This window comes from Macaca mulatta, chromosome 12 (assembly GCF_049350105.2).
Source record: "Macaca mulatta isolate MMU2019108-1 chromosome 12, T2T-MMU8v2.0, whole genome shotgun sequence".
Lineage (NCBI taxonomy): Eukaryota > Metazoa > Chordata > Mammalia > Primates > Cercopithecidae > Macaca > Macaca mulatta.
In genome coordinates this window covers 132,001,457-132,026,613 of record NC_133417.1, presented here as the reverse complement: position 1 = coordinate 132,026,613, position 25,157 = coordinate 132,001,457, and the positions used below count along the sequence as shown (strand labels likewise).

The 25,157-nt window shown below is 39.5% G+C and overlaps 1 protein-coding gene across 1 annotated transcript in view; it reads left to right on the top strand.

The window, feature by feature from the left end:
• The window catches only part of IRS1 (insulin receptor substrate 1), a 63,322-nt gene extending 38,646 nt beyond the window's left edge, over positions 1-24,676 (top strand). Inside the window, exon 2 of the mRNA XM_015111186.3 lies at positions 23,627-24,676. The gene's annotated coding sequence lies outside the window, so the exon portion shown is untranslated. The remainder of the gene's footprint in view (positions 1-23,626) is intronic.
• The last annotated feature ends 481 nt before the right edge of the window (positions 24,677-25,157 follow it).

Sequence of the window (25,157 nt, the reverse complement as noted above, 5' to 3'; positions counted from 1 at the left end):
AGTGTAAATGCCAGGTTGCATTTTTAGGGGCTTACTAATGGAGCCACAGCAGATTAAGAGGGTAAAAAAAAAGTATGACTGCATGTATTTGTAGGGAAGTGTGGACCGGACACTGTTGGATTTGCTATCTGTGAGATCCTCTTGTATTGGCATTTTATAAAGTAATTGGGTATTTTCAACTCTCTCCGAGGAGTAAGAAGGAGATTCTTAATGCCGGCTTTTGTCAAAATAATGTTTCAAGGGACGTTTTAGTAAAGCCACTTATTGAATTGTAATTTTAAAATTAAGTTTTAATCTTGCAATAAGACAAAAAAACAAACAATGAAAAAAATTTAATTTGTGCACATAAATTAAATGACTCATTTGGATGGTGGACTTATTCTGTAAGCATTATTCTTTTTTTTTTTTTTTTTTTCTGAGACAGGGTCTCAGCCTGGCGTGCAGTAACACAATCATGGTTTACTGTAGCCTCAACCTCCTGGGCTTAAGTGATCCTCCAGTCCCAGTCCCCCAAGTAGCTGGGACTACAGGCATGCACCACCACACCTGGCTGTTTTGTACTTTAAAAAATAGAGATGGGGTTTCGCCATGTTGGCCAGGCTGGTCTCAAACGCCTGAGCTCAAGCGATCTGCCTGCCTCGGACTCCCAAAATGTTGGGATTACAGATGTGAGCCACAGCACCCAGCACATAACTCTTCTTTCTCAGCTAAGCCTATGTACAAGTTCCAACAGAGTGCTAGGAGACAAAATGTTTCAGTGCATTTTCATGGCTTTGCTTTTCACGGCATATTTGCATTTTATTGTGACTTCTGATTCTCTTGTGTTTTCTCGGCTATAAAGAAACTACATAGTTTTAAATTATATCAGAAAAGGGTGTTTATTTGTCCTTGCATGAATTTTGAAAAAGTTTCTATGGTTGACCATTCATTTAAAAAATACATCTGAAAATGTATATCTGCTTTAATCGTAAAAGCTTTTCTCTGCTCACATGATCTTCATTCAGCTTTAGTGAGAAAATAAATTTGGGCACATACCAACTTTTACTATACGATAGGAAGTGCTACAGAATTGTGGAATGTGACTTGCTTCAGCAGCTGTTTGGTGGCTAATGGTTCAGAGCATTTGTCAGCTGCCATGGTTCTGCCATGGTTCATTGGGGCTGTGTCAAAATCCTTGAAAACTTCAGGCTCAAGAACCCAGAACTTATTTGTCCCTTTATTAAGTGCTGGTACTATATTTAGAAGTTTATTTGCTGCAAACCTCTGTGAACATTTTCTCTAGACTAAATGTTTTCCTTTGTAGAAAGAATTTTTCAATTTTCTAGCATAGCATTATAAAAATCTAGCAACCATATCTCACATTTATATAAGTAAGCATTTGAAATTGTCTTTCAAAGCCACATGGGTGCCTAGTGAATATGACTTGCTAGTTGTGACTTTTATTTGTGTTTTGAGCCTTGTGTAATCCCTTGCACCAGCCCCGGACACAGGCAGTTTTGGATATTAGAGCTGACTTTTTCATTATCACCCATTGGGCCTCTTTGAGTCATACTCTGGACACAAATAGAAGTGAATGTATGATTACACAACCACTTATTCCACAGTTACTGGGCAAAATAATTTGTAATGTGCAATGAGCATCTTTGCTAAAGGAATTTACAAGAAGATCTTGAAAGATAATCCCCGTATCTGTCTGTAGAGCATCATCACAAATTTCACTTCTTTGGACATTTTAGGAAGGGTAGATGGGGTGTGTGTCCTGTCTGGCTAATTTGGAGGTTATTTCCATTTGCATCCAATCATTTAACCTCATCCCTTCACTGACACCTGTTTTTAAAACTCCCCGCAAACATGATGGCTTTTATGTTTCATTTCCACATTTCTAGCAGTATATACTTTAGGCACATAGAGATACCTTAGAAAATATTGTGTGTCATCACAGCCTCTTGGAAACCAAGAAGGGGATCAAAGTCATTGATTCATTGTAATTATTTCTGTATTATATTGAAGTTTAACCCTCTAATAAGAGGAGAATTTCCACCCAAGTCTAAATATTTATATGTAGGCATTCAAATTTTGCATATTCCTGATATTCAACTGTATATTGGGAAAGTATTTAGGCTAAAAGGTAATATAACATTCTGCCTAATGTTTTAGAAAATAAAGGTATTTGGTTTTCATTTATGGTGTTTTTATGATTTTAGACATACTCATCACATGTTGGGTCATGGTGGTGATCATGGTGGTCGACTAATGATATAGCTGGTATTCTAGAAATGTAAAATATTATTTTTGTCTCATTCTTCAAGTATTATTTAAAATTGTTTGTGTGATAATAATTTATATAACAGTAATCTACCAACATCATGAAGTAAAAATACAACGACCTTCTTACATGAGTCCTGAAATGTGAAGAATCGTTTTCTGAATTCAAATGGAATCTGTGAATAATTAGGGGAAGAAGTTCTCTCTCCACTTTTCAATCCATTTTTTTCTCTCTCTGCCTTTCTCATTTTCTTTTCCTTCAAAATCAGAGAAGCAAAGAATTCTTTTGACATATAAATGTTTTGGCAAATTGTAAATTATTGATATGTTAGTATCTTTCTTATTGACGACAAACCATATTAGAAATTTAGGGCTAAAAACATAAATATGATATTCTTAAATAAAACATTTTGTTGTTAATTTTTAAATCTTTTCTATTCTAAAACGTATTCTTTTGCTTATGCCTATATATCTTTTGTCTAATATTTTATCAGAATGCTTTGTGAATAGCAAAGGTCAAGGGAAAAGGCTTTTTGAGGGAAAATTTTAATGCACTATTTCTCAAAATGTATTTTAAAGATGTTAGAGTAGTTAGTACAGACATCAAATGAAAACTGCGTATTTTCTGATTATAAGTGTAGGAAACACATGGTTAAACAAAATGTCAAAGCTCTAATATGAGATGAGAGATGTCAGGACAGAGATATGTCCTAAATGTCTTTGGACACAAGACACTTATTTCTTTCCTTGGCTCACTGCAACCTCCACCTTTCGGGTTCAAGCGATTCTCCTGCCTCAGCCTCCTGAGTAGCTGGGACTACAGGCACACCCCACCATGCCTCGCTAATTTTTGTATTTTTTAGTAGAGACTGGTTTTTGCCATGTTGGCCAGGCTGGTCTCGAACTCCTCACCTCAGGTGATCTGCCCACCTCAGCCTCCCAAAGTGCCGGGATCACAGCCGTGAGCCACTGTGCCACGGCCTCACAAGACTGTGTTTCTCATGGAGCTCATGTTCTGTAGAACATGTTTAGGAGCTGCTGGCCTACTGAATGTTCAGGACCAGGGCTCCAGGAGCGTTCAAACCATACCATCCTCTAGTAGTGAAAGCTTCTTGCTCTGTATATTATAGGTACCTTCAGATGTTGTATGACTTGCAGTCGTTGTCATAAATTATTAATTGCAGTAGTTTATAAATAGTAAAGTATATCTGTGCTTCTTACGCACGCACTTTGTCATTGGAAGCAAGCACACAAGCAGTTAGGCCTGTCTTTGGCTACATACGGCCTGTTAGGGAAAGCAGCCATTGTATTTATTTATTTATTTATTTATTTATTTATTTATTTATGAGACGGAGTCTCACTCTGTCACCCAGGCTGGAGTGCAGTGGCGTGATCTCGGCTCACTGCAGCCTTCACCTCCCAGGTTCACGTGATTCTCCTGCCTCAGCCTCCTGAGTAGCTGGGACCACAGGCGCGCGCCATCACACCCAGTTAATTTTTGTATTTTTAGTAGAGACAGGGTTTCATCATGTTGGCCAGGATGGTCTCTATATCTTGACCTCGTGATCCACCCACCTCGTCCTCCCAGAGTTCTGGGATTACAGGCGTGAGCCACCGCTGCCCGCCCAAGCCATTGTATTTTAAAGGAGACAATTCTGTTCTTGCTTATAACCTATCCCAGTTGAGGATTGAATCCCTGAGCCTTAGATCATGTTGCTATTGTTCTGCATCAATAAGCATATTATAGTTGATCAATAAGTCATCTGATTTAAAAAACCATGTGTCCTACTTGTCTTCTATTGGGAAAATATGTTTGTTTGTTTTCTTTTTTTCATTCTCATTAAACCTTGGGCATGTATTAACACCAGAGCCAATTCTTTGGGTATCAAGACTTTGACTTGTAGTGGCAGGGCTCGTGATTACCTATAATCCTCGGAGATTTTTGAGAGATGGTGATTCACTGACTCAGGATGTTTCACCACCTTCAAAGGAGCATATATGTTTTGATTCAGTGAGGTCAGCGATACCAGATTTTAGCAACAGAACTTCCTCAGTCAGATGAGTTGGTGATTCACCTTGGGTTGTACCTTAGACATGTGGGTATAAGATAAATGTTTCCTTAATGATAATTCAGGGCACCCAAATCTTGTATCTGCCTGAACTTATTAGCCTTCTTACCATTGATACTAATTTGCTGCTTCTGATGGAAGTTGGCCTCTATTATGTTAAAACTTACATCCTTCTCAGGATGAAGTATTTCCCTTTATAAGGATGATTGAAAGTGAGTGCAGAAAGTCTGTGAATGGGCATTGTGTTTTGAAAACTTTCTGCCAACTGCTTATCTCTTGAATATGTTACAAACCAGAATTTTAAAGACGTGGCTCATCCTTGCTTCTCTCCCACATACATGTATGTTTTTGGGAGGAGGAGCTCCATGCTCTTAAGCTTAGCTTTCTGTTGGGTTAGCATTTTAATGCTTGAAGGCAGTAATTTTTAAAATGGTTATTGGTATGGGGCCACCCAGATTTTGAAGACTGAGTGTCAGTCATGAGCTGAGCAGTATTTGTGGGTGGCACTAGTTGAAAGGGGAAAGCTACTGAGGGAAAGGAATAAAAAGTTGTGGGGAGGGGAAGGAGGGGATGAAGAAACAGAGGTCCCCCAATAATTGAACCTAGTTTCATCCAGCTTCAGAGCATCCAAGTTTAACTTGAAAAAGCTTTTTGGATTATTTTGATTTGTTAAACCAGTTGTATTCTATGCTCTATAATAAGGAACATATATATTTTAGATTTTTGTGTAGACAGATAATTAACACACTTAATTATAGCTCTCAGTTTGAGCCATTCAGATGAGTTGCTGCCAACTAGAATGATGTGCATAAACTTAGCTCTGTTTATATGTAAACTGTACAATATTTTAACGTTAACGTCATTGTTTTCCCCTTCTCAAAGTACAGCATGTTTTGATCTACAGAGGGAATATTTTTAAAAAGTGGATGTCTAAGAATGTAAACACTGGGAGGCGAGATGCAGCTGTTTATGATTTAGTTTTTAATCTTCTGTTCTTTCGTGGCTTCTAATGTCAAAGGACTTTTATTTACCTATTATAGCATATGGCTTATGACTTTGTAAGTATGCCTTTTCTGGTTTTTATTTTGGCTTTCTAAAAAAGGATGGAAGGACTGAAGGAAGGTTGTTGAATAAAAATATCCCCATGCCTACCAGGTCATGCAGTGTGGCAGGAGAGCTAAAAGGGTTTCTATTTTATGGGATCAATAAATGTCAGGCCTCACACTTTACCTTTTGGCTGTTTGTGTTTGTCAAAATCTATTAGTCACACCCAGTTTGTTGTGTCTACCACTGTCTAGATTCTTCTGGAAATGAGATTTCATATTTAGTGTTTTTATAGGAGGACATATAATAAGAGATAAAAACGTGCTTTTATAATGACAATCTCTTTTGCAAGCTGTTTTCTAGAAGTGAAGGTATTTCTGATATCCAAGTACCTATTAAGTGAAATGTTGTTTTAACTGATTTAGTTTAGATTTAACAGAATGGCATTTCAGTATGTAATTTCTCATTACCTTTGTAAACACAAAGCTTACCCTGTTTCCTTTTATAAACATAACTTTGTATATTCCAGTGGACTCTATTTAGATGAAAGGTTTGACAGCACTTCCACCCATGCTTTTTTATAGCATTGTCTATAAATTTTTGGTTCATAGCATGAATTTTGAATCCTAATTGCCCTTTTACTAGTTTGAGATCTTGAGGAATTTATTTATTCATCTTTTCTAAACCTCAGTTTTCTTGTGTTTAAAACAGGAATGATAATGCAGTCACAGGATCATGGCTGGAATGAAATGAAATAATGCATATTAACACTGTTCACATACTGCCTGACACGTAATAAATGATGGCTATATTGTTTTTGGCGATTCTAAATTACTGTGTATGTGTTTGTGGGTTGGGTTAGTTTACATACCCCACCCCACTCCAGGAACGGTTTACTAAAATATGCTGGGAGGGAGGAGGATACTAGTGTAATTTGAGAACAGTTATCATCAATATTAAAATTGCTTTATTTTCTTGGTAGAGAGATTTAATTTGTAGCATTAAAAGATAGGCTGAGGGCCAAGGATGGTGGCTCGTGCCTGTAATCTTGGCACTTTGGGAAGAGGATCACTTGAGCCCAGGAGTTTGGAACCAGCCTAGGCAACGTGCTGAGACTCTATCTCTACAAAAAAATATAAATAGGCAGGCATGGTGGCATGTGCTTGTAGTCCCAGCTACTCAGGAGGCCGAGGTGGGAGGACTGCTTGAGCCCAGGAAGTTTAGGCTGCAGTGAGCCATGATCACACCACTGCATTCCAGCCTGGGTGACAGAGCAAGACCCTGTCTTAATCAATCAGTCAATCAATCAATCAATCAGTCCGTGCTGAGTTTTAAAAAACATATTATCAAAAGAAAATAACACTTTCAAAAGGTTAACAAACCCCTTTAAACACTGCCAACCATGAGGATCTCGTCACAAAGACTTCGGAGTCCATTATTTTTGATTTGGCTGAAATTACTTATCCTTAATCAAGTCATATGAATCTTAGACTATATATATCAGTACCTATGATTTTCTTATAGATCCTTTCTTGGTATACACATTTATTAATTGAGTACCAGTTATATATAAAACACTGTAATGGATCAGGTAGAAAGTTAGAGATAAGAAACTTCTTAAACAGTTTAGTAAAGGATGGTAATCAAATGTAAGTGTATTCACAGTCTCAGAAAATTACATTTCATGGCATATTTGGGATATGATATGATTCTACTCTGCCTAGACACAGTTTTACCTTTCAGCTAATGAAGTGTAATAATGCAGGTTACAAAAGTTTAGGGTGCTTCTGAATTGCCCTTTTAGTTAAGGACAATCCATTTTAAATAATGAGTCAATGATTAAAATTATAAGTTTAAAGCAAAATAGGAAGTACCTTTATACCCAGTGATAAACAGTGGCAATTTGGTAATATTCCTTATTGAAGGCCTGTGATATCACATGATTCATGTAATTGTCTGGGTTTTCATGGCATGATTTTTTGAGGTTCTTTTCTCTGCAAACAGATAGAACTGCAAAGAAGCAGAGCTTCAGTGTCAAGTCCCTTCGATCCCTTTTCAGTTCCTCTTTCTGCCACCCCCTCGGGGCCATTTTGGTTTCTGCTGACTTCTTGCTACTAGATAGAATGAATTGATGGTCCTGTCATTTCTTAGTTGCTAGGATCTGTGCCACGTGCTTTACCGTCGCCATCTCATTTAATCCTCACAACAACACAGTGAGTTAGGTAATTTTATCACTGTTTTACCATGAAACCACAGCTCAGTGAGGCTGATCAAGTGCCCGAGGTCCCACGTCAGTAAGTGGAGCTGGGGTCTTCCTGCTGTCCAGTGGTCACATGGGTCCAGCAGTGAGTACCTTACAGGTAGGATTATATACTGGATACCGTTTTAAAGGTTATATGTTACATTCTCATTGTATCCCATATCCCTTGGTAAAATGTATTCTCACTCTGTTCAACTGCTTAGGAAGACAACTCGTGTGAATTACATGATACGTGAATTGCACTGCCCAGAAGTGGTTTGGAAATTAGCTCTTGGGAAGTGTCTCTGGCCACCTCATCATTTCCTAAAGCCTTTGGTAGCCTATGCTTGCAGACCAGTGGTAAAGCTTCACCTTGGGGTTAGAGACCAGAGTGAGGCCTGGTGAATGAAATTGCCATGTAATAATTAAGGCCTGTTGACTGCCATAAAACTTCATTGACTGGAAAAGAGAATCTTGTAGCTGACTTCCTAATAAGTAGGGCTGACATGTGTGCTGTTGATTCAGGGCCTGTTTGCCTTCCTATAGAAATCAGGGACCAGTTTGCTACTGTCTGCTGGCCTCAGTGGAAGTTATTAGCACACACAAACCATCCTTTCTTTTTTATTTTTTAGTCTTTTCTAAATTTTGGTACCTTTGAGTCATTATGCCTCTGTGCTCCCCCTGATAATACAAAATGTGCTGCTTCGGGATCTTTCTCTGCAAGCATCTACAGTTCTGGGAATGAGCTACCTGCACAAGGAGTCCTCCTTGTTCTTAAGAAAGATTCTGAGGCTGAATTAATACTCAGCAGAAAATGGGAGCTAGCATGTCTTAATATCAGTACTTTTGATATTTCAAAGTTGAAGGTGTCATAGACCATGAGAGTCATTTACCTGTTATGTCCGTTCTACTCATTTATTTGGGATGAGATCGGAGTTGGCAGGTTGGTGGCTTTTTATACCTGCAACCTTCTCAAGTAGTAAAGATGTGGAGTTGGGAACTAGCCTCCAATTTGTGCCTTGTGGTTTATTTGGTAAAACATGGCTGTAGCGCAGGGCGATGTATTTCACTGAGTTTGGGGAATGCCTGGTTCTTTTTGGTTCTGTCACTTTTGAGCTAACGTACATGGCCCTACCTCAGTTCCTCCTAACTGAGCCTCTCCGGTGTCAGAGTCACCCGCATTCATTTTGTAAAGAGATAGAAATGTATTGGGTCACAGTTTCGATCCCTCTTCCTTCCCCCGTGCATCTGCCTCTGTCACTCGGCCTTCCTTTCTCTTTAGCCTGAACACTAAGAAGGGTTTTTAAACAAAATACCCGTGTGGAGTCTTTTAAGGGATTCTAACTACTGTAGTTTCCCCCAATGTCCTCTTTGCAGTCATCCAAATCTGTATTGTTCAAGAGCCCTGGGGGCAGAAGTTTCTCATTCTTCTCTAGTTAACGCTTACAAAACCTTATCCACCTGGAAAATGTCCTTCATGTTTTAATTCAAAACTTTTTCTGCAGTCGAAGCCCATTCACCCCATAGACATGGCTTGTAGTGTAGCCTCCTTATTGGCCCTCAACTAAGCCCTCTTCGTATTCGTTTGCAGTAATTAAATAGTAGGTTTCCTGCTTCCTTTTTGGTTCTTTACTCCTTTGCCACTCAGAGTGTGGTCCTCAGACCCCCAGCATTGGGGTTACTTGTAAGCTGGTTAGAAAGGCAGAGTCAGATCCCACCCCAAATGTAATGAAGCAGAATCTGCACTTTCACAAAACCCCCAGGAGATCCTACGCACATTTAAGTTAGAGAAGTGCTACTTTATTCCATATCCTTATAATCTGGATATTTTCTCTGTGCTTTTCTTTGGTATGGCTTAACAGTGGACACTAAAGCTAGACATGCTCCTATATTGATGACTTGGACATTACCAAGTATAGTGGAAATGTTTTACCTAGTATTTATGTGCTTCAACTTCCTGTTAATTTAATACCCATGATATTAAAACATTTTGAACTAAATTTGATGTGTATTCTTCCTTTACAATACATTTGTAGTCACTGACGACAGTTTTGGGTCTTTTTTACTGCTATATGTTTACCCCCTTCACCTGTGGAAGTCCCTATTTTTTAATTTAGTGATTTGGCATTTAAGAATCTTCTTTGGCGCTTATATTGAATATCACCTTGTTTTCTGTGTTTTGTTAGGATCTTTCTGTTTCTCTAAATAGTTATACTGTTAAGATTTCACTGATTTGGGAGTGAGGAGACCCCTTAGTCTCACCCCAGTGCTACTACTAACAAGTTGCACGAACTCAGACAACTTATTTAATGATTCTTTTTTTTTTTTTTTGAGACGGAGTTTCACTCTTGTTGCCCAGGCTGGAGTACAATGGCGGGATCTTGGCTCACTGCAACCTCCGCCTCCTGGGTTCAAGTGATTCTTCTGCCTTAGCCTCCAAGTAGCTTGGATTATAGGCATGCACCACCACACCCGGCTAATTTTGTATTTTTCATAGAAACAGGATTTCACCATGTTGATCAGGCTGGTCTTGAACTCCTGACCTCAAGTGATCCACCCGCCTCAGTCTTCAAAGTTCTGAGATTACAGGCGTGAGCCATGATGCCTGGTCACTCATTTAATGATTCTAAGTCAACAATACCATACAACCAAGGAAACCCTCATAATACCAGGCCTGGGACTTTTTGATTGCTCTGTCCATATTAATTAATGAGCTTTTTATGGGGTAACTTGGTTATGTGGTGGATACTGCCTGTAGAAATGAGAATAGGGCATTTAAAGCAAACACTGGAATAACTCATCCAGGTGCATCTTTTGGTTAGTCATCAGTCCATCTTCCTTCCCACTTTTATAGAACTCTCAGGTGGCAAAAATGGACTAAGTTGAATTTTTGTTCAGTTTTCACTTTATTTCTTGGATCTATCTCTGGAAAAAATGCAAGTAAACCACTAAATTGTCGAAGGCGGAGGAAAGAGGCCACCATGGGGAAGGGTCCCAGCTTATTGACTTATGGCGAATGGTTCTCAAGTCAACTTCCTATTGACTTTTTCTAACTATGCATTAGAGAGGTGGGAAATTGGCAAGGACTTAGCAATCCTCCCATCTCTACTCAAGAGTCCCTGGGAAGGTCCTTGTTTCTACTAGAAATTCCCACAAAGAGAATGCCAGAAGAAATGATGTGGGGCAAGTCAGTGGCTGTGTTTAGGGGCCCTGGTGAGTATTGCTGATGGTTGGGAGTGAAGAGAATTCAGGAAGGAAGAAAACTGTCTCTAAAGGGGTAAGACTTTCCAAGGACATTTGTCTGGCCACAACTCTTCCTTATAGTGTTACAGAAGGAAAGCGTGGAGAAACCAAATGAACAGGTAGGCCGTGGCCAGCTTGTGACATATAATAATTTTATGGGGAAAAAAAGCTTCAGGCAGTTTTTGAGGAGAATAAGCAGATTTCACCATAATGCTGTTAATTAAGTGATAATTATAGCCTGTTGATATTTGATAGTAAGGTGAAATTGTGTGGCTCCCTTTTATTTTGAAAGCATTTTGTCAGCGTCTCAGGCTATGGTCTAGAAAGAATAGAAGCTGTTGTTTTCTTGGTGTACTCTGGGACCTGCAGCATCTCCTGTTGCTGTATTTAAGGAGGATCTGTTCTTCTTACCACTGCCTTAGGGTTCAATCTGAAAACCCTGGTATTTAACCACCTGGAAATCAACTTGTTCTGTTCATTGTCTAATTTTTAGAATCTGGAACCCTGTGTGCTCACAGATAATGGTATATATGCCCCGCGTATCCCCCCTTTGCTGTTTTTTGTCAATATTAAATTTGGGGAAAGCAGACCTAAAAGCGTCTTCCTGAGAAGACATTTTAAACCACAGAAACAGCAACTACAATTTATATCTCAGTCTTGCATTTGACTATTGGGTTTTGTGTGTGTGTGTGTGTGTGTTTTGTTTTTTGATCATAAATTATCTTCCGAGGTGTGGATATTTATCTTATAAAGTAGAGAAAACCTCTATGAAACAGTGTTCTGATTTACGAACAGCCTCTTAGAGAATAAAGTTAGTGGGTTTATTTTTTAAAGTCTATAAATTCTGGAACAGAGGGAATCTAATATTTAAGGTTTTGCTGGTTTTTTTTGTTTGTTTTTGTTGTTGTTGTTTTTGAGACAGAGTCTTGCTCTGTTTCCCAGGCTAGAGTTCAGTGGCTAGATCTCAGCTTGCTACAACCTCCACCTCCTGGGTTCCAGTGATTCTTGTGCCTCCTGAGTAGCTGGGATTACAAATGTGCACCACCACGCCTGGCAAAGTTTTGTATTTTTAATAGATATGGGGTTTCATCATTTGGCCAAGCTGGTCTTGAACACCTAAGGCCTCATGTGATCTGCCCTCCTTGGTCTCTCAAAGTGCTGGTATTACAGGTGTAAGCCACCACGCCCGGCCCTTGAGGATTTTTTGTTTTGTTTTGTTTTGGTTTTTGACTCTCAGAGGTTTCAGGGCAATGAGCGTGATGAATGGGTCGTGTAAGTAATATGTGTCTCCTTGTTCACTGCAGCCTTATCTCATTATCTCCCTGAACTTTGCAAATGATTGTGAAACCAGGTATTGTCTCCATTTTGTCAAACTGTTAATTTGTTGCAGTAGGCTGTCCACTGTGTTGTAATGTGTCTAGTAGTATTCCAGGCCCTTACCCATTAGAAGCCAGCAGCATCTCTCCCCTGCCACCCCATCCTGGTTGTGACAACTAGAAATAGCTGCAGACATTGCCACATGTTCCCTGTGGGGCAAAGTGTTATCACCCACACAAATTGAGAACCACTGCCACCCTAGAGATTTAATGAAATGCTTGGAGAGTAGAGGGTGTCTGTAAAGAGAAGTCGGTTGAGCCTCACGAGCATGTTTCTGCCAAAGGCCAGATGGATGACTTCTGTCTGGCCCTTCCATGGGCCTGAAGGTTACCCCATTTATCTCCCTTGGGACTGCAGTCCCCTCAGAGTCTCTGTCTTAGTTTGGGCTGTTATTACAAAATTGAGTTGATGGTGGCTTAAACAACACATATTTATTTCTCACAGTTCTGGAGGTGGGGGAGTCCAAGAATGAGGCACCACAGACCCTGGTTTGGTGTGCCCTCTTCCTGGTTTGTGATGGCCGTCTCCTCATTGTAGCCTCTTGTGATAGAGAGCAGAAAGCAAGCTCTCATGTTTCATCATAAGGGCACTTATCCCACCCATGAGGGCTCCACCCTCATGACTTAATTACCTGCCAAAGGCCCCACCTCCTAATGACCAGCATGTTGAGGGTTAGGATCTCAACATATAAATTGCAAGGAAAGGCATGTTTCAGTCCATAACAGTCACTATAAATATTTCTTAATGACGGTTCCTTAGCTAAAAGTTGTCACCACCTGTTTATTAAGAATGGGGCACAACAGTCCACGGGGAGCTGCTTTTAGCTCAGCCAGAGGGGCAGCTCAACACTGCAATAATGTGATATGCAATTTCATTTAAGAATGCTGTTACGGGCTGGGCACGGTAGCTCACACCGGCAATCCCAGCACTTTGGGAGGCGGAGGCGGGTGGATCACCGGAGGTCAGGAGTTTGAGACCAACCTACCCAACATGGTGAAACCTCATCTCTACTAAAAGTACAAAAATTAGCCAGACATAGGGGTGCGCACCTGTACTCCCAGCTACTCAGGAGGCTGAGGCAGGAGAATCGCTGCAGTCTGGGAGGCAGAGGTTGCAGTAAGCTGAGATCACACCACTGCACTCCAGCCTGGGTGACAGAGCAAGACTCTGTCTCAAAAAAGAAAAAAAAAAAGAATGCTGTTAGGGAACTTTTAAGCAAGAGGCTTTTTCCACATTAAAAAGAAAGAGGCTGAAATGTCAGATAATGGAGAAAATAGAGAGGGGCAGGAACGAAGTGGAAGTAAGACTTGAAAGATGAAAGCAAAGGCCCAGGAGCTTTGGGGTCAGGAGGTGAAAGGTCAGCCCCTCTTTGTCAACTGGAAAAATTTTGCCTCTTTACACAAGGCAGTAAAGAAGTGTTTGCAGTCAGTTAGAAATTTGCACCATTGTCTGCCTCAGTGACCTTAGAGCTGCAAGCAGCGGATGCATTATCAATTATTTTAGATTATCTTTCTGAGATTTTCCCCCCTCCTCTTCCAGCTGCCAACGATTAGATGTGCATCTGGCAGCAATTTCAGTTTTTCGTCAAGTTACTCAGGCAGCAATGACTGGCTAGATCACACTCCTGTTCAGTTCCTTCAGATGAGAGATTGGGGAAAAGAATTCGGAAACAAAAGCCACCCAATTCCCTGCCCCCACCCCCAACAATTATAAACATGCTTTAGAACCTAGAAATAATGCCTAAGAATCTCACTGAACACCGATTTAAGCATATTCATGTGATTTCTTTGTACATTTTTAGAAGTCTTTCATTAGCAGACTAAGAAAGAGTAGGGGTCTTCAAGCTTCTGATTTTTTTCAAGCAATAAAAGTGGCCTTTCTGATATTTCTGTAGACAGCATTCATTTGAGATCTTCCCCGTTGTAGGTGACTGCTATTGTCTCGATACTGAATTTGTACTCTTGCCTGTGTAGGTAGACAGGTCCTTGTATAACACTGTATTACAAATCATATCTTTAGCCTTACTACTACTGTAACTTTGACTTTCTCTTTTTGTTCTGGCATTTTCCCATTCCTCCTGTCTGAAATAACTTTGTCCTCTCTTCGCAAGTTGCATCCTAATTTTGGCTTCAGATTCAGTCCTTGCCTAGCATTTGGTTGGTGGAGTCATCCATGCTTGCTAGTTCCACCACAGTGTTTTTGGCTGGTGTGTTTTCAGGTATCAGGAAAAGATGTGGGATCCAAGGGTTTCTAGTTCTTCATAACAGTGGTTACACTAAGAGCTAATGATTGAAGGCTTATTATGTGTCAGGCACAATGATAAGAAAATGTCATGTATTATCTCATTTAATCTCAATGATAACCCTGTGAAATGGGCAGTGCTCTCCAGTGTTAGAGATGAAAACATCTGGGATTTTGGAGGGTGAGCAACTTGCCTGAAATCACAGAGAAAAGAACAATGAGAGATGGGATAATGGAACTTGTCTTAGTTTCCTTTCAAATTTTAATTCAGAAATAAGGTTTGACTTAAACAAAATTATCAGTCTTTAAAAAGCATGACAGCCATGTAATAGCTCCATCTTCATTCTGAAAATAACCTTTTTTGGGGTTGAATTCCCTGAAGTACATTTTTTAATTCAAAATCGCATGCAGGTTACTCACTTGTCACTCAGAAAGAGGCAACTCCGGGGAAACACACATTTATTGCATTATTGCTTTACTGTAAGCAACAGTTCATAGCTTTCTCTTGAATTCATCAGGCTAATTAATATGGTTCCTGCCTATGTATGGCCTTCCGAAATCTAAGATGAATGGTATGCTTTTCCTTGCTCCTTTTACATTGACTTTTGTTTAAGAATTACTATCATAGCCCAGAAATCTTTAGGACTTGCATTTCCATAACAAATATTCTTCAGGTAAAGCAAATGAGAATTGTGGGTGAAATACATTTGAAATATGCTGCCATATACTTGTATTATAATCAGTTTCAATTGGTTTCAGAGAGGGAGTGCTTCTTCAAGAGTTAGACCACTTTGTTTCTTTTTTTTAAAAGAGCAGTTCGCTTCAAAGAATCCCAGATCAAATTCTTCTCAACATTTTCCCCCTGATATTTTCCTCAAAGCAAAAAGGAAAACAACGGCTAAACCTTTTTTGCTTCTGTAAGATGATGGCTTCCTGGAGAGGTTCCTTAGATCAGGGGTCTCCAACCTTTTTGGCACCAGGGACAGGTTTCATGGAAGACAGTTTTTCCCTGGCTGGGGATGGGGGGATGAGTGGTTTCATCAGGCATTCTTTTCTCATAAGGAGCATATGCAACCTAGATCCCTTGCATACATGGTTCATGATAGGGGTCACACTCCTGTGAGAATCTAATGCCGCTGCTGATCTGACAGGAAGCAGCGTTCAGGTGGTTATGCTCATCCACCATTCACCTCTTGCTGTGGAGCCTGGTTCCTACCAGGCCATGGATCTCTACTGGTCCACAGCCTGGGAACTGAGGACCCCTGCCTTAGATGTATGTTGTAGGGAAAACCTACTGAGCTTGAGCCTGCCCCTATTAGGAACTAGTGGGAGTGGCATTGTCCTGTGTTAGGCCTGTTTAGGAATCAGAAAAACCTATGGGAAGATCATGGCGCCACAGCTGAGGTACCTCATGCTTGTTTTGGAAGATGCTTGGTCAATTCAGTAGATTTTTCTTACATGACCAAGTTCTTCCATAAAGTCAACCACAACCCATACTATCGGGGACTCCAGCTAAAACTTGCGGTGAGTAGGAAATAGATTAAACACAGGTTTTCCCACTTCTCTAGCTGCCAAAAGTGATGTCAGTGGTGTTAATGATTCTTACCTCAGTTCGCTGCAGACCAGGGATGTCTATGCAAATGCTTGTTCCGTGCCTGATTCCTGGGCTGTTATGGAAAAACTGATGATGGTTGAGAAACAATTGGGTAGTCAGACAATTACTCAAATGTAAAATCAGACGCTTGCTTTCTTGAAGCAAATGGACTCCAGGGAGAGGGCAAAGAATGAGATACCTATTAGTTTTTAACAAAAAGTAAAGGCAGTGAAAATAGGGTCTGCCTGATTCCCTTTTGTCTAATTATAGAAACAGTATTGCACACAATTTTCACCATCCATACACTAAATGAAGTTGTGATTGTAATGTAAGTCTACTGGTTTGTATCAAAGCCAGACCTATAAAACCTGTATCCTGTAATCTGACGATTACAAACAAAACCCAAAACCCAAAAGTGATGTGAAATTACAATAGAAACCTCAGAACTGAAATGCAATTTCTGTGAGTGAAAAGACGCTGCAGAAATAGTGCTCATGAAAGCAGAAGGAAGACATTAGTATGACATTCTCACTTGGTAGGGACTGTTCTGCCATATTACCTTTATGTCTTTTCGTAACAGGTTTATTTAGGTTGAACTCTGTTAAAATTAAAGCTTCCTGACTGGGCGCGGTGGCCCACACCTGTAATCCCAGCACTTTGAGAGGCCGAGGTGGGTGGATCACCTGAGGTTGGGAGTTCGAGACCAGCCTGGCCAACATGGTGAAACCCGTCTTTACTAAAGATACCAAAATTAGCCACGTGTGGTGGTGTGCACCTGTAATCCCAGCTACTCAGGAGGCTGAGGCAGGAGAATTGCTTGAACCCAGGAGGGGGAGGTTGCAGTGAGCCGAGATAGCACCATTGCACTCCTGCCTGGGTGACAGAGTGAGACTCTGTCTCAAAAAAAAAAAAAAAAAAAAAATTAAATCTTCTTGCCTGAGAGTACATGTGGTCTGACTGGAAATGAAGAGGGATTTTTTGTTTTTTGTTTTTTTTCCTGAGTCCTTTTACCTTGAATCTGTCATGTACATAGGACAAACTATAGTATTGGTAAAAGGGAGATTGGAAACATTTTGATTTACATTTGAGGGGAGGAGCTGTTATGGTCTTAACCTCATTTTCTTTATCAGCATGCTTCCTGTTAATAAAAAGAATGGGAAATAACGGAAGTGGATATTCTTTGGCTTAAAAGATGTATTAGTATTTATTCAGATGTCCTTAATATATCATTGACAGACTACTTTTAATTACTGAGAATTAAATGTTGTTTTAGTCTGTCTTCTCCACAAATTCCTAACCATCCTGAAAAGTTTCCAGAATCTCCTTCTGCCTTTGGTAGCTGGGGAAGGAGAAATTCATGGGACTGACAGAATTCAGCCTGGTAGCCTCAGCCAGAGCTGACAGACTTGATGGTCGCCTTTTGGTCTTTTTTTTTTTTTTTTTTGTAATGCGTGTGCCTTTCTTCATTGGTGGTCTCCTGAAGTCACCAGCCCTGCCAGAAGCTCTTTCACTGGGACAAAAGGGGAACTGGAGCGAGATGGCCTCTCACATGTTGGCAACTCTCCCTGAATTTTCTTCCTTGGCAACCCTGCACACTGGAAGGTCTGGCCAGCAACCTTGCTATTTTCACCAGCCCTCTCCCATGTGACTTGCACCAGGCAAAAGTGCTATTTAAGCAGCTCCATTAAAGCACTGACTTGGCTGGTTGGCTTAGCCTTTGCCATTTAAGACCACAAAACCAAGTCTTTCCAGCTCAATCCTGGCCTATTTTAAAAGAAGTTGGTTTCCTTTCTTTAACTAAAATGGCTTTCTCCTTTCAACATCCAAGTAGCAAACATGTTGGTCTTACCTCTAACTTTAGCTCAATCTTCACTTGATGTGTGTGAGTATGATCTGAAGGCTTTAGAGTTGAGAACTGAGAATTCACTGGTTAGTTTTCTCCTTTTCCAAGCTTCAGCTTGCCCCCATACCTCCCACCTGTCCCTTGTAAAGAACAGGGAGATTATCCCATGTCCCAGACTTTAGAGGCTCTCTGGATTTAGCTCTTCTTTTTTGTGTCAGCAATATGACCATAGCTAATAGCGCTGGACCAGGAGAATGCAGCTTACTCCTATGCTACTAACTCAAATGTTAGAACCAAGGCTTTAAGCTGGGAAATTCCTTTAATAAGTGTTTCACAGTCTGTCCATAGGTCAGTGGTTGTTTCTATTCATCTGAGATTTTATAGTGGGATTTTATCGAGGTATGAATTTGAATGAGGAACACCCATCTATTACCAGAACTATAAAGGTATTTGAGACTGCTGATAATGTGTGTGTGTGTGTGTGTGTGTGTGTGTGTGTGTGTGTGTGTTTACTGGGCTCATTTGCCAGATTCAGGTGTGCTGAATGTGTGTGTTGTAAGGTGCTTTATTAATAAGCATTCTAGAAGACATGATTTGCTTCCAGTTAGTGATACTGTGAATTAAGTGTATTGGCAGTGAGGTAACTGAAGAAGTGAATTGTGGTAGGAGGGAAGGGTATGCAGTTTAATGTAATTGTGTGAAATAAGAAATCAACAGACGGGGGAAGACGGAATAGAGAGAGGTCACAGGCATCACTGTCAGAATCTTGCAAGGTACAGAGCTACCCACTGACCCCTCTGCTCTCATGAAGGGAATCTTTTCTAACCTGAGAGGAATCCTTCTGCTCTCCTGGCTCTTCCAAATATTTTGCCTGTGCCATTCCCTTAAATACTGAGGCTTTTGGAAACTAAAGCCATGGAGCCAGAAGATTTTTCTACTTTCAAATTCCTACTCTCCCCATATTGTACAATGCATTGGGATGATGGGGAAGGGATGGAATACCAGGAGGCTTTAAAAAGTTGGATAACATTTCAAAAAAATTTCTCATCGTGGATTTTTAAGAATGGGAAAGATCGAAGTATGATTAAAACAGTATTTTCCTCTCCTACTTAGACTTTTTTGGGGGACATTAAATGTAGCATATTAAAAGTTCAAATCCTTTAAGTGGATTGTGGAATTACAACCACAGCTGAGTAGTGGTTTTCCTGGTGGCGGGGAATATAAGTCATGTTTATTCCTTCTTTACATCTTCCTGTATTTTATACATTTTCTGTATTATATTCAAGATACATTTTTAAAAAAACACAGCTGTTTGTGTTAACTGAAAGCGAAATATGCTGTTTTGATTCATTTCTTTAAGTGCAGGAATTTAATTTATATGAATTTTCTACTTCCGTCTACAATATAAGATTTCAAACAATGACCTCTATTGAAAAAAAAGTCATCACTACAGTCATTTTTTTAAAGCACAGTTGGATAAGGAAGAGTTACTTTCTAACAACTTAGTATATGACAGTAGCCAAGAAACTTAAAATATTTTACTCTTATTTCCCTAGTAAAAGTAGAAATGACTAGCAATGCTCCAACTAGGTTTTTATTACTATATTGCACTTGATTTAACATATTGGCAAGAAGTTTCAAAACATATGAATACAGGATAAAAACATTTGTCAATTGTTTTGACCAAGAACGCATTGCCGAAAGTGTACAGACCTTTCCATCATACTTACACCCTCGTGCTGTTTCCAGCTGCTTTCCCAGTAAAACGATCAGTAAGCTGAGACAATGGAAAAGGAAGCAAAGCCTCTATTTGTTTTTCAGCTATTGTAGGCATAGTTTAAGTCGGTAGACCCCAGAAGATGTAAATTCCTACTAGACGCAATAATGCAATAATCCATAGGTCTCAAGTCGCATTGCTTAAGTGTTGACTTATTTGATAATGCTTTAAAAATTACATTTTTCATTACTGGCAACAGGATTAGGTGGGTTTTATCTTACGAGAATAGACACGCAGAGGGGCATAGTAGATACTGATGTGGTGATGAAATTTTGTCAAAATGTAATTTCCTGCTACTAAATCTCATGACAGGTGCATTGTATTTCTGCCTTCAGAAGTTATTCCCCAATGATGTAACCAGAGAGAATGTATTGTAGGAGCATCACCACTTGATATTTGCAGTGTCTTCTGTTAAGGAAATGTTTTGCCTTTTTTTTTTTTTTCCAGTTTCTGTGTGTTAGAAATGAATTTTTGCATTTGTAAAACTTTGTAGCAATATTTGCTACCTCTGGTCAGTCAATTGTCTCCCTTCAGTCAATGCAAGTGGTGTATATATAAAGTGTATTAAACATGTATGGCTATGCGGGCCTTTTCCCTGCTTATTCCAGTCTTTATCATTGTATTTATGCTTACTGCATTGAATGACGGACTGCAATACCCTAGTATGGGCATTGCTGTTTTTCTTTTTTAAAAATATATTAAGTTACGCAAATGTTTGCCTTTTTTGAGTGAGTTGCTTTATTCAAGTTCAGCCTTGCTTGATTGTGAGTGTGTGGAGCTAGGGAGATACAGACAGATGAACTTTAGTCTCATTAAGCTTGTGTTGAGGTCTGTCTCTAAAGTGAGGAGACTTCCTTACCAACAAACTCATCAGAGCAAGTGTTGTATACAACTCTGCTTTTGGAACTTCAGTCTCGGAGCTCTTTGGCTTTAGATAATACCTCACTGGGAACTATTACCCAGCTTAGTCAGTCCCATTATTCACCATATTTGGCTCTTGAAGCTTTTTGGCCGTCTCCAAAGATCAAACATGTTCTCAGAGGGCTAAGACTGGCTACTATAGAGACTATTCAAAAGAATATGCCCAAGGCTGAGCAGGCATTCCAAAAATGCTGCAAACAATGGCTGCATGACTGGAATAAGTACACAGCCCCCAAGGTGGCTGTTGTGAGGACAGTTCTCACTGAAGGATGTCCATGTAGCTAAACTTTATGTGCATACACAGATACACATGTCCTGTACAAAGACAAACAGGTGTGAACTTCAGACTTTCCCTTTATGTTTGTCCAGGTCTCTACTGCCTGTTCCCATTGCCACCCCCTCGTCAGCATTGCCTCACACTGTTTACCACTTACTTTCACTTTTTCATAGTCTCTGATGTTGAATGCCACCAACGGGCAGCACTTGTGGCTGAGACAAGTGTTGATCAGGACTTCAGATAAGGGACTTTGAAAAGTAGTGTGCTAAGTAAGACTTTGGAAGGAAGGTATCAGTGGACCTGATATGTCCTTTTATTCCCTGCCCTTTGAACATACTTGTGGATAATGACAGGGATCATTTCCAAGTGGCCCAAAGCAATAGATTTCAGCACCCAGTGAAGCCACATTTTTTTCCCTCTCCTCAAAGGGCCCCGGGTTTCTGTCCTTATGCATCCATGCAGGTTGGTACATGTGATGATAAAAGAGGGTACAGTGTGTTCCTGTACAAAGCTGTTCACCCACCCCTCCTGGAGAAGAGCCAGATAGGAAATGAAAAACATACCATATGCCCTTTGCTTTTCCCCCATTTTATATTCAGCAGTTTGATTGTTTGTCACAAGTCCTTTAATAAAGTATGGCCTTCCTGCCTAATTAGAGGCCCAGAGCTGTGAAGCTCTGTTAAGTGCTAATCTAGAAATTCTAGTGGGAACATTCCTATATGCATTCAGGAGAAGCTTGACAGTAAGTAAGAGATCTGGAGCTTGTTGTGGTGAGTTTCCTAGCATACCAATGGCTTGTGAAGGGATGGGCTTTCCTTTCATTTGTAGACACCACACAGAGTAAATCCTGTTTCTCTGGCAATTAAAGGGGCAAACTTGGAATGCTTTCATTTTTTGTTTGTTTTTACATTGGGATCGTCATGCCAAGTCTTCATTAGTCAGTTAAAAAAATAGTTTGTTTACCTGTCTTTTAGAGGCAGAGTTAATATTTAAAAATAAACAGAAATCTCCTAAAACTAGAGTCCTCATTTGGTAAACTTTGACTTATCAGAAAACCATTGCGTAATGAATGGTGACTGATCCCAGCCATGATCATTCCCTTCAAGAGGAGACAGAGGAAAAAAGATACTAGGTTGGTCCAAAAGTAATTGTGGGTTTTGTAATTTCATTTATGACAAAAACCACAAATACTTTTGCACCAACCTAATATATTGGTCCACACTTATGTTTTGTGTATTTTGGAAGTTGTCACTATCCTTGTAGGTGATGTGGATTATTACTGCTACATCTTGACCATATGTCAGTGTAGCATGTCCTTGTTGTCTCTATAATTAGATAAAGACCTCTTAGCTTGTCATTCAAGGTTCTTCACCATCTACCTCAACCTACATTCGTAGACTTAATTCCTTCTATCCCTCCTTAGATATCTTGGGGTCCAGAGAAGCCACTTCCTCTACTTGAGCCTGCTCACGGCTGCGATCTCACCCCGTAGGACCTTGTCATATGTTCTCAATGGGAAGTGTCCTTTTCCTTTTCATGTATTTTACTCCTATTTATTAAGTGCCGCTATGTGGCAAGCCTTGTGTTACGTTCTGGGACTGCAACACTGAAGCAACATAGACACAATCCCTGTTTCTACCTCCCCAAATTATTCTTTTTCTTCCAAAACCAAGCCAGGTGTGTCAGTGAGGTGCTTCCCTTACACCCCCAGCTGGGAGGATTCTTTCCGTCCTCCACGTGTCTAGAGCTATTGCCCCCATGCGTGTATCATAGCATGTACTGATGTCTACTTCACATGCCATGTACTTATGAACAGAACTTGCCTTCCTTTCTAGAATTACTAAAAGGCAGAGTTTCCGACAGAATTCAGCTCTCTACAATTCCTAGTATTTAGTGCAACCATGTACTCATTCAACAAGTATTTCTTATTTACTCTCTGCTAAATACCCTTTGGTGCACTCTATAGATACTGATATTTATAGATAAGTTTTGAATGCATGAAAAATAAGGGCCTCTAAAAGACTATGTAATGTAATCCTTGAGTAAAAGATGCTCTATGAGGTTGAAAAAGAGTCTTCACTCTGAAGGGGAATCATGGATAGTGCCCCTTTAAAATTTACCTTCTTGACTTGCAAAGAAGAAATGCTGTGCTTCTGCCTAAATAACTTATTTCTATTAGACGTAAATCTGAATCCTTTTGTTTTCTTATTTAATGATTAAGTAGGTCTGTTTTGCTTAGGTCTCCCTTTGCATCTAAAATTCTCATGTCAAACAATGTTTGTGCACATTAAAAATTGATTTCCGATTCTGTCATGTGAAGCTCTGCAACTCTGCAGCTGACTTTTAACCAGAGGGAGATGGAACACAGACTGACTACAACCCGCTCATACTGGATGGTCATTTTACATAGCAACTATAATGTATGTTTTTGCTTCCATCACAACACCAAAGAATTTTCTGTTTTTCCTTTGTTAAACCTCTGAAACATCCAGCTCATGTTGATTGGTTTACAGATTCCACATTGATGACTTTTAGTTAGTGATTTCTTTAGACTCTTGCATTTTGAAATAAATAAAAAGATAATACAGTTTGTTGATTGTATTTAGGTGGACAGTACTATTTGTTCCTGTAATTTCAGTTTATATGACACTGCTCCTTGTAAAAGAAAGGTTCTGAAATAGTGATTGTGCAGTTTGAGATGCCTGTGGTGATGAATTCTTTCATTTTTCTTTTCAGAATGAAGACCTAAATGACCTCAGCAAATCCTCCTCTAACTCATGGGTACCCAGACTCTAAATATTTCATGATTCACAACTAGGACCTCATATCTTCCTCATCAGTAGATGGTACGATGCATCCATTTCAGTTTGTTTACTTTATCCAATCCTCAGGATTTTATTGACTGAACTGCACGTTCTATATTGTGCCAAGCAAAAAAAAAAAAAAAAAAAAAAAAAAAAGAAAAAAAAAAGCACTGTGACACCAGAACAAGGAGTCTGCATAAACTTCATCTTCAACCTTAAGGACTTAGCTGGCTACAGTGAGCTGATGTGCCCACCACCGTGTCATGAGAGAATGGGTTTACTGTCAATGCATTTACAAGATCCATTTCATCTGCTGCTGAAACTGTGTACGACAAAGCATCATTGTAAATTATTTCATACAAAACTATTCACGTTGGGTGGAGAGAGTATTAAATATTTAACATAGGTTTTGATTTATATGTGTAATTTTTTTAATGAAAATGTAACTTCTCTTACAGCACATCTTTTTTTTGGATGTGGGACGGAGATATACAATGTTCTGTTGTAAAGAGTGGAGCAAATGCTTAAAACAAGGCTTAAAAGAGTAGAATAGGGTATGATCCTTGTTTTTAAGATTGTAATTCAGAAAAAATAATATAAGAATCATAGTGCCATAGATGGTCCTCAATTGTATAGTTATATTTGCTGATACTATCTCTTGTAATATAAATCTGATGTTGAGCTGAGTTCCTTATAAGAAGTACTCTTAATTTTGTATTTTTTCCTATAAGACAATAGGCCATGTTAATTAAACTGAAGAAGGATATATTTGACTGGGTGTTTTTAAGTGTCAGCTTAAAATTGGCAATTGAATGGAAGCAAAATTATAAGAAGAGGAAATCAAAGTCTTCCATTGTATATATTGTAAAGAGAAGGAGATGGGTGATTCCTTCAAATCGAAAACTGTCTTTGGAATGAACAATGTGGGTGTTTGTAAATTCTGGAAATGTCTTTCTATTCATAATAAACTAGATACTGTTGATCTTTTCTTCTCTTCCTCCCCCCACCACTTCTGTAAGTTTCTGCTCTATTCCCACCATTTTTTTTTCTGTGCACACATGATATATTTCATTTCCTGCATTGTCTTGAGAAAGATGATAAGACAAGTGAGGTCTTGCTAACCAGAAATTAAAATTCCAGAAAGTGTTTTGCATTATGACCAGGGCTACGTGTCACTTTCCCTAAGACCCTTACCTTATCTCGTATTTTTTGAGAACTTCCAGTGTTACATTATTTAACTGAATGTAATTGGCCCATTTGCCTTGGTGGGTGCTGGCCTATTAGTGATTAGTTAATAAAACACAGTATACAGAGAGCACATAAAAGCTTAATGATCTGCTACTGAAACATCTAGCCAGCAGTGAAAATGTTAATTCTTTTCTTGTTTGGAAAGTATGCACGTCTTGGAATTTTTTCCATGTGAAAAAGAAATGGCAATGAATGCATTTAAAGATATTGCCGAC